This window comes from Tursiops truncatus, chromosome 19 (genome assembly GCF_011762595.2).
Source record: "Tursiops truncatus isolate mTurTru1 chromosome 19, mTurTru1.mat.Y, whole genome shotgun sequence".
Taxonomy (NCBI): Eukaryota; Metazoa; Chordata; class Mammalia; order Artiodactyla; family Delphinidae; genus Tursiops; species Tursiops truncatus.
Window position 1 is genome coordinate 11,157,318 of NC_047052.1, and position 10,256 is coordinate 11,167,573.

General features: G+C 37.1%; 1 long non-coding RNA gene across 1 annotated transcript; it reads left to right on the forward strand.

Moving 5' to 3' along the window:
• Positions 1–887: 887 nt before the first annotated feature.
• On the forward strand, positions 888–5,324 carry LOC141277223 (uncharacterized). Its single transcript, XR_012328269.1, has 4 exons — positions 888–1,122; positions 1,844–1,918; positions 3,603–3,689; positions 5,257–5,324. It is a non-coding gene; the product is annotated as an uncharacterized lncRNA (long non-coding RNA).
• Positions 5,325–10,256: the final 4,932 nt, after the last annotated feature.

Here is a 10,256-nt window from a genome sequence, read left to right on the forward strand (position 1 = left end):
TAAGATACAATTTTCAACGACAAAATACTTACAAGATTATTATATTGGAGTCCATTTTGCCTAAATATATGAAGAAACATGTAAGGGCTGCTAGAAACTTAGGAAAACAGGGTCAGCAACGTAAATTAGAGCAATCACATTTGAATGAGTACTAAGATGAATACTGTAATCCACAATGAAATTGTGTTCCTTGGACCATATTAACATATATAGCTAAGTATAGTTTCTTGAGAGAACCTTTGTTTTCCTCTATAGTAACAAATCCTTTGAATCCAGACTTAGGTAAGTGATAAAAATTTAACTGCAACTTGCCCTCTGTGTACATGGCAGACATGTCTTAGATCATAAATGAGAGTAAAACATTGCAGGTTATTCCAGAGACTCCTTTATTATCACTGTTTTCTCTACAAAGTGAAGACTTATAGGTGTATTAAAGGTAGGTCAAGTGATTATTTGTATTTTGAGGTCTTGATTTCACACTTTAAGAAAAAGCAGAATACTATTTTCCAGTATTGTTTCTGATAGGAATGTCTATTTGAAAATTAGCAGTTCCTTTTCTTTGAAATTGAAGTATAGTTGATTTACAATATTGTGTTAGTTTCAGGTGTACAGCAAAGTGATTCAGTTATATATATTTTTTCAGATTTTCCATTATAGGTTATTACAAGAAATTCAATATTCCGTGTGTTAAGAGTAAATCCTTGTTACTTATCTATTTTATATATAGTAGTGTGTATATGTTAATCCGAAACTCCCAATTTACCCCCCTCCCCCCACCCCCCTTTCCCCTTCGGCAACCATAAGTTTGTTTTTTATGTCTGTGAGTCTCTTTCTGTTTTGTAAATAAACTCATTTGTATTATTTTTTAGATTCCACATAAAAGGAATAAAAACAAAGATAAACAGATGGGACCTAATCAGAAGCGTCTGCACAGCAAAGGAAACCATCAACAAAACGAAAAGACAACCTATGGAATGGGAGAAAAATATGTGCAAATGATGCAACCAACAAGGGGTTAATTTCCAAAATATACAATAACGAAAAAACAAACAACCCAATCAAATAATGGGCAGTAAACCTAAATAGACATTTCTTCAAAGAAGATATACAGATGGCCAACAGGTACGTGAAAAGATGCTCAACATCGCTGTTAGAGAAATGCAAATCAAAAACCACAATGAGGTATCAGTTCACCCAGATCAGATTGGCTATCATCAAAAAGTCTATGAATAATAAAATGCTGGAGAGAGTGTGGAGAAAAGGGAACCCTCCTACACTGTTGGTGAGAATGTAAACTGGTGCAGCCACTATGCAAAACAGTACGGAGGTTCCTTAAAAATCTAAAAATACAAGCTACCATATGATCCAGCAGTGCTACTCCTGGGCATATATCTGGAAAAGACAGGAAGTCTAATTCAAAAAGATATATTCACCCCAATATTCGTAGCTGCGGAAGCAATCTCAAAATGAATGGATAAAGAAGATGTGATACATACACACACACACACACACACACAATGTAATATTACTCAGGCATAAAAAAGAATGAAATAATGCCATTTGCAGCAACATGGATGGACCTAGAGATTATCATACTAAGTAAAACAAATCAGAGAAAGCAATTACTTTTAAGAATACTAGGCACAGCTTAAAACGTTTCATGAAAGGAGCAAATTTATGGGGGGAAATATCTTAATGAGCCAACTTCTAGGAATGAGCAGGTTCAGCAGAACTGTCAGAAATCTGCCGCTAAGCTCGATGCATGGTGTCCTCCCAGTTCCAGTCATTTTATATTTTGTTTCTTTGAGAATATTTTCATACCATCATTCTTGTTTACTTGCAGTGATCACCATTTCAGATGTATCCAAGCAGTTCTTCTTTCACAGGCTACCCTTGGTGAAATTGATCCAACCAGCAGGTTGTATACCAATTAAAAAGCTTATTTATAGTGAATATATTTGCAGTCTCTCTCTGCAGTTGCGTTGTGTCTTCTGTAATTTACAATGTATCAGACTTTTAACTCCAGCTTCCTATAATAAAACTTCGGGGTTACTTATTTTAAGAGATGACTTTTGGGCTTCCCTGGTGGCGCAGTGGTTGGGAGTCCGCCTGCCGATGCAGGGGACGCGGGTTCGTGTCCCGGTCCAGGAAGATCCCACATGCCGTGGAGCGGCTGGGCCGGTGAGCCATGGCCGCTGAGCCTGCGCGTCCGGAGCCTGTGCTCCGCAACGGGAGAGGCCACAACAGTGAGAGGCCCGCGTCCCGCAAAAAAAAAAAAAAAAAAAAGAGATGACTTTTTTTATTGCTTGACTCATTGAATAGTAGATTCAGGGGAAAAGGCCTTTATTTTAGGCTGTCAATATAGGGGCCTCTCGCAACGCATATCTATTTAAGTATCTATTCATTAAAACTAAATAATGCTAAATATTCAGTATTTTAGTTCAGTAGCCATCTTTCAATGTGCAATAGCCACGTGTAGCCTGTGGCTGTTACATTGGACAGGATAGATACAAGAACATTTAGATCATCACAGAAAGTTCTATTCAACAGGCCTGTAGATTCTGTTATTCCTAGATGAGATCCCAAGATACATGGATATCAAAGAGTTAAAATTCTCCTTTTTCACATGTAGCTCTTTGTCCAGAGACATCAAATGACTTAGTTAAGCTCATGTCAATTAAATCACTAAACTTAAAAGGAATCTCTGTGTAAGTGTGAGTGGATATTCTTGAATGTGGTTATCGTGGTTGGGGATTATCAAGTCTTAAAATTGGATTTAGATATGTGTTGATGATTTTTAAAATTTTTCTGAAATGCATTGGGGTATAATTTACATAAGCAAATACATCCCTTTCAAGTACAGATTTTCATGAATTAAAATATGTATACACTAATATAAGTACCAACATCTCAAGATACAGAACATTTCGTCACCTCAAGAGGTTCCCTTGAGACCCTTTCCAAATACCACTAATCTGCTGTCAGGACATATTAGATCTCTCTTTTCTAGAGTTCAAAAGAGTAGTCATGTATACTTAATGTACTCTTTCCTGTTGGGTTTACATCCTGTATACTTGCTAAACTCACTTTTTTTCAGTAGCTTTTTATGAAAATTCTTTAGAAAGTTCTACATAGATGATCATACCGTGTGTAAAGACAATTTTATTTCTTCATTTTTAACAGTATGCATTTTATTTCTTTATCTAGCCATTAGTTCCTTGGCTAGAAGCTCCAGAATAACACTGAATAGAAATGATAAGAATGAACATCTTGTATTGTTCCTGAAGTTAGAAGGAAATAGCCAGTCATTCATCATTAAGCATGAACTTAATCTCTAGGTTATCTATCCATCAGTCATAGGAATTTGACCTTATGCAGTTGTGGGAGCTGGTCAAGCAGTGTCTTTAAAAGGCTGTTGTCTTTGTATCTGATGCTAGATGTTAAGTCAACAGGGCAGGGAGTTAAAGAGGGAAGCTGAACGTAAGATGGGGTGATGATGGACAAAATGGAACCCACAAACATGAGCTGGAACCTATGAGACTAGATTGGAACCTGCGTATGTTTGCATTGTCTTCAGCCTTGATGATGCGGGTGTCTTTCAGGAGAAGCTGGTGCCCTCTGAGCTAAACAGGCTTCGAGCCCCCAAATCAGAGGAACTGAAAGAGGATCTGGCAGAAGAACAACTGCAGGTATGGCTGCTGCCCTATGAACAGAAAGACCCAAATTCCCTCTAAGCACTGCTATCACTGCATCCCACACATTTTTATAAGTTGTATTTTCTTTTTCATTTAGTTCAATTTTAATTTCTCTTGTGATTTCTACTTTGACCCATGTGTTGAGAAGTACCGTTTTTTTTTTTAATAAATTTTTAAATTTTATTTTTGGCTGCACTAGGTCTTCGTTGCTGGGCGTGGGCTTTCTCTAGTTGGAGAGAGCAGGGGCTACTCTTCCTTGCGGGGCACGGGCTTCTCATTGCAATGGCTTCTCGTTGCGGAGCACAGGCTTCAGTAGTTGTGGCATGCAGGGTCAGTAGTTGTGCACGGGCTTAGTTGCTCCGCAGCATGTGGGATCTTCCCTGACCAGGGCTCGAACCTGTGTCCCCTGCATTGGCAGGCAGATTCTTAAACACTGTGCCACCAGGGAAGCCCGAGAAGTATCTTTTTTAATCTCCAAGTGTTTGGAGATTTTTTCAGCTGTCTATCTGTTACTGATTCCTAGTTTAATTCCATCATAGTCAGAGAGCAGACATTGTATGGCTTCTTTCAAAGTTGTTAAGGAGTGTTATGGCCCAGAATGTGGTCTGTCTTGTGAATGCTGCTGTGAGCTCGAGAAGAATGTGATGTCTACTGTTGATGGATGAAGCTGTCTGTAGGCTACATTATATCCATTTGATTGATGGTGTGTTGAGTTTAGTATGTCCTTATTAATTTTCTGCCTGCTGGATCTGTCCATTTCTGCTACAGGGATGCTGAAGTCTCCACCTCTAACAGTGGATTCATCTATTGCTCCTTGTAGTTCTATCAGTTTTTGCCTCATGTAGTTTGATTTTCTGTTGTGGGCACATAAACATTAAGGATTGTTATGTCTTCTTTATCATGGAATGCCACTCTTCATCCCTGATCACTTTCCTTGCTTTAAAGTCTACTCTGAAATTAATATAATTATTCCTGCTTTCTTTTGATTCTTATGATATATCTTTCTCCATTCATTTACTTTTAATCTATATCTAATCTAATGTATATTTAAAACAGGTTACAGACAACATATAGTTGAGTCTTGTTTTTTGATCCACTTTGACAATGTGTCTCTTGATGAATGTATTTAGACCGTTGACATTTAAAGCGATTATGAGATAGTTGGATAACCTCTACCATATTTGTTATTGTTTTCTATTTGTTGTCCTGTACTGTGTTCCTATTTTTGGCTTCCATCCTTTTTCCTTTTTATATGGTTTCAACTGAGCATTTTATATAATTCCATTTTCTCAGTTATACTACTTTTTATTTTTTTAGAGGTTGCCCTAGAGCTTCCAATATACATTTACAAAAATCCAATTCCACGTTCAAATAACACTATGAACTTCATGAGTAGTGCGAGTACCTTATAATGACAAAATAATCCTAATTCTTTCTCCCTTTCCTTTGTGTTATTGCTGGCATTCATTTCATTCATATACATAAGCATATACGTATATAAGAATACATAATCAAATATGTTGTTGCTATTATTATTTTGAACAAATTTTTATTTTCTTAGATCAATTTAGAATAAAAGTTTTTGAGCAACTATATGGCAATAAAATGGACAACCTAGAAGAAATAGACAAATTCTTAGAAAGGTACAACCTCCCAAGACTGAACCAGGAAGAAATAGAAAATATGAATAGACCAATTGCTGGTACTGAAATTGGATCAGTAGTTTAAAAACTCCCAACAAACAGAAGTCCAGGACCAGGCAGCTTCACAGGTGAGTTCTAACAAACATTTAGAGAAAAGTTAACACCTATCCTTCTGAAATTCTTCCAAAAAATTTCAGAGGAAGGAACACTTTCGAACTCATTCAGTGAGGCCACCAGGACCCTGCTACCAACACCAAAGATATCACAAAAAAGAAAATTACAGGCCAGTATCACTGATGAACATAGAGGCAAAAATCCTCAACAAAATACTAGCAAACTGAATCCAACAGTATGATCAAATGGGATTTATCCCAGGGATGCAAGGATTTTTCAGTATCCACAAACCAATCAATGTGATACACCACATTAACAAACTGAAAAGTAAAAACCATACGATCATCTCAGTAGATGCAGAAAAAGCTTTTGACAAAATTCAACATCCATTTTTGATAAAAACTCTAGAAAGTGGACATCGAGGGAACACACCTCAACATAATAAAGGCCATATATTACAAACCTACAGTTAAAATCATGGTCAGTGGTGAAAAGTTGAAAGCATTCCCTCTAAGATCAGGAACAAGACAAGGATGCTCACTCTTGCCACTTTTATTCAACATAGTTTTGGAAGTCCTAGCTACAGCAATCAGAGCAGAAGAAAGAATAAAAGGAATCCAAATTGGAAAAGAAGAAGTAAAACTGTCACTGTTTGCAGATGACATGATACTATACATAGAGAATCCTAAAGATGCTACCAGAAAACTACTAGAGCTCATCAATGAATTTGGTAAAGTAGCAGGATACAAAATTAATGCACAAAAATCTGTTGCATTTCTACATACTAACAATGAAAGATCAGAAAGAGAAATTAAGGAAACACTCCCATTTACCATCACATCAAAAAGAATAAAATACCTAGGAATAAACCTACATAAGGAGGCAAAAGACCTGTACTCAGAAAACTATAAGACACTGATGAAAGAAATCAAAGATGACACAAACAGATGGAGACCTACACCTTGTCCTTGGATTGGAAGAATCAACATTGTGAAAATGACTATACTACCCAAAGCAATCTACAGATTCAGTGCAATCTCTATCAAATTACCAATGGCAATTTTTCACAGAACTAGATCAAGAAATCTTAAAAATTTGTATGGAGACACAAAAGACCCCAAATAGCCAAAGCAATTGTGAGAAAGAAGAACGGAGCTGGAAGAATCAGTTTCCTTGACTTCAGACTATAGTACAAACCTACAGTAATCACAGCTGTATGGTACTGGCACAAAAACAGACACATACATCAATGGAACAGGATAGAAAGCCCAGAAATAAACCCACACACCTATGGTCAATTAATCTATGACAAAGGAGGCAAGAATATACAGTGGAGAAAAGACAATCTCTTTAATAAGTGGTGCTGGGAAAACTGGACAGCTACATGTAAAATGAAATTAGAACGTTCTCCAATACGATATATAAAAATAAACTCAAAATGGATTAAAGACCTAAATGTAAGAGCAGATACTATAAATATAGACAGAACACTATGACATAAATATAGAGGAAAATATAGACAGAACACTCTGACATAAATCGTGGCCATATTTTTTTGGACTCAGTTAAAAAATGGGCAGAAGACCTGGGTAGACATTTTTCCAAAGAAGACATACAGTTGGCTAACAGGCAGATGAAAAGATGCACAAATTGCTAATATTAGAGAAATGTGACTCAAAACCACGAAAACCACGAGGTATCACCTCTCACCTGTCAGGATGGCTATCATCAAAAAGTCTACAAATAATAAAAGAGAGGGTGTGGGGAAAGGGAACCCTTGTACACTGTTGGGGGGAATGTAAGTTGGTGTAGCCGATATGGAAAACAATATGAAGGTTCCTCAAAAAACTACAAATAGAACTACCATATGATCCAGCAATTCCACTCCTGGGTATATATCCAGAAAAAAAAAAAAAAAAACAGTAATTTGAAAAGATACATGCATCCCAATGTGTGCAGAAGTTTTATTTACAATTAACAAGATATGGAAGCAAGCTAAGTGTCCATTAACAGATGAATGGATAAAGAAGAGGTGGTGTTTGTGTGTGTGTGTGTCTGTGTGTGTGCATATCACTTAGCCTAGAAAAAGAATAAAATTCTAGCATTTGCAATAACATGGCTGGACCAGGAGTGTATTATGCTTAGTGAAATAAGTCAGACAGAGAAAGACAAATACTTCTGTTATCGCTTATATGTGGAATCTGAAAATAACAAAATAGAAACAGACTTACAGATATAGAGAACAAACTAGTGGTTTCCAGGGGGGAGAGAGTAGTAGAGAAGGGCCAAGATAGGATTAGGGGCTTAAGAGGTACAAACTACTATCTATAAAATAAATAACTTACAAGGATACATTGCACAGCACAGGGAATATAGATATTTTATAGTAACTTTAAATGGAGTATAATCTGTAAAAATTTTGAATCACTGTTGTACACCTGAAACTAATATTATATATACATCAACTATAGTACAATTAAAAAAAGAAATTACCATCATGTAAAGATCCCATTATAGGAATAAAATGTAATATATATAGTAATGATATGGATAAAACTTTGAAAAAATTGAGTGATATACCATATTTCACTTATTATAAATGTACTTTAATATCTCTGAAATCAAAATACGTCTTATTTTCTTTTTTAGTGGTAAGTAAAATAATAGTACAATGTTACTTTCTTAACTTTGATGAAATATGAGAAAAGAAACCTTGAATAAACAGACAAATATTATGTTTAAAAAAAAGCAATTGAGAAACAGGGAGATTGTTTTGTTAGTCACGAAAGAAATGTCTAAATATGTCTAAGATTGCTAAATTATGTATAAGACTGGCTGTCTAAAGGCCAATAAATTACATTATCAATATTTTGTGGTTTACCTCTAACTTTATTGAGCTGTAAACTGCTTGCACATTTATCGGTTGTGGGTTGTTAATCAAATATACTGTGATCACAGAGTTACACCTCCAAGCGTTTCAGGTGAGAGTCCAGCAGAATTTTTATAAAATGCTCTGACATTGTAAAACAGTAATCAGTACTTTGTCTCTTTCTAGATGCAGCCCCGTAGCTCACCGTGTTTTCTATACCGAGATGCCTTTTGGGTTCAGAGGGATGCCGTGATAGCCCTCATCCCCTGCACATCTTACTAGAGGTTTATTTACAATGTACACTCCAGACACAGCACGTGCAGCATACTGAAAGGATTTCCTAGGTAAGAAATCGGTGTACGGCAGTCCCAGAAGACCCTCATTTATCTTCCAGCCAGTAAATTCCATCAGTATGTTTAAAGGAGGACAAAACTGCCTGAGTTGTCCCCCCAGAGCAGGAGTAAACAGTTACAGACCCACTGTTAACCCTTTCTTACCCAGGCATACTAACAAATAATTCTTCCATGAATTATCTAGCCCTTGTTTTGGGTGGCGGTTAATAATACATTTTTTAAAAAAGGCAAAATCATAATTTTTATACAAATATGAAAAGAACACAGGCCACCGATGTTTATATAACTCACAAATTAATTAGCAAGTCAGCAAAATGTTCCATTGGTTCAAAGGAGAATTCGAACACCCACATAAAGGCAATCAGGAATGCTGAAATGAATTTACAAGTAAATGCTAAACTAATCAACATTTATGGCACAATAATCAATTGCATTCCTCGAGATTAAATTCATTAGCATTCCTCTAGAAGAATAATTTATGGTACTATATATTTCCTACTACCTACAGAGTTATAAGTAGCTCAAAAATACTGAATTAGAAAACCTGGAAGGGGAAGCTAGACAGAAACCCAGTAATCATTTGTGCAGGCGGGTGTGCATTTCAAAATGTCTCACAGTTTTTCCTGACAGTGGCCACTTTTATCAGGTGTTTACCTAGAAGCGGATTTGCTGGATCAGGGGTATTCCAGCGTTCAGGTTTAGCGGATATTGACATATCTTTCTCAAGGGATTGTGCCAATTTACACACTCATCAGCCATGTAAAATTCTTTATACGCTCTTGAAAATTAGGACGTTCTGAACCTCAATTCAGATCTACAGAGGGTGAATGTTTAAACGGTCTCCTTTGTAGTTCTCGTGCATCTCAAGTCGCTGCAAGCGGTGACTAGAACTCAGTCTGAGCTCAAGTCCACTGAAGCCAAGGGCAGGAGGGTTGATAAGGGCTGGGTGAGAGGGAGAGCACAGGCGATGTGTGTTTGTTGGATGGAGTTACCCCGGAGGAAAAGTATACTCTCTCTTATCTTTGGGACAGGAGGTTGTTTTCTAACTAAGAACAAAGCACATATCAAAACTGGGCTCTTACAATCTCACAGGAACTGGGGAGTGTAGGGACGCTATCTCCCTTTACATTCTAAGAGCTGGGCTGTAAAACTGCCAAGAGGCTTTTAAAGAGATTTATATCTCAAAGGGGCAGGGAAAAAAAAATTGTACCGGTTTTCTAACATACATGTTCTAGAAAAGGGAGGTCTGGTGCCTAGAGTCAAGAGAATCCTGTGCAGAGTTTGGAGAAGCTGAGGGTAACATTAAGGCCCTCTTGGTCTATATATCTAAGTTTCTTAAAAAGCACTAAAGCAGTCGTACAGAGCGGGTGTACCTCAGTGAGAATTGTACAGAAAAAGTAGACTTGATGCGGGGGGGGTGTGTGCGTGCGCATGTGCGTTCAGGGAGATTGATTGACTTACACTAATTGGTTGATGAGGCTGTTCGGGCTGGCAAATCTGAAATTTGCAGGGCAGGCTGGAGACCCAGGGAAGAGTTGATGTTGACCTTGGGTCTGAAGGCTGTCTGCTGGCAGAAGCCTCT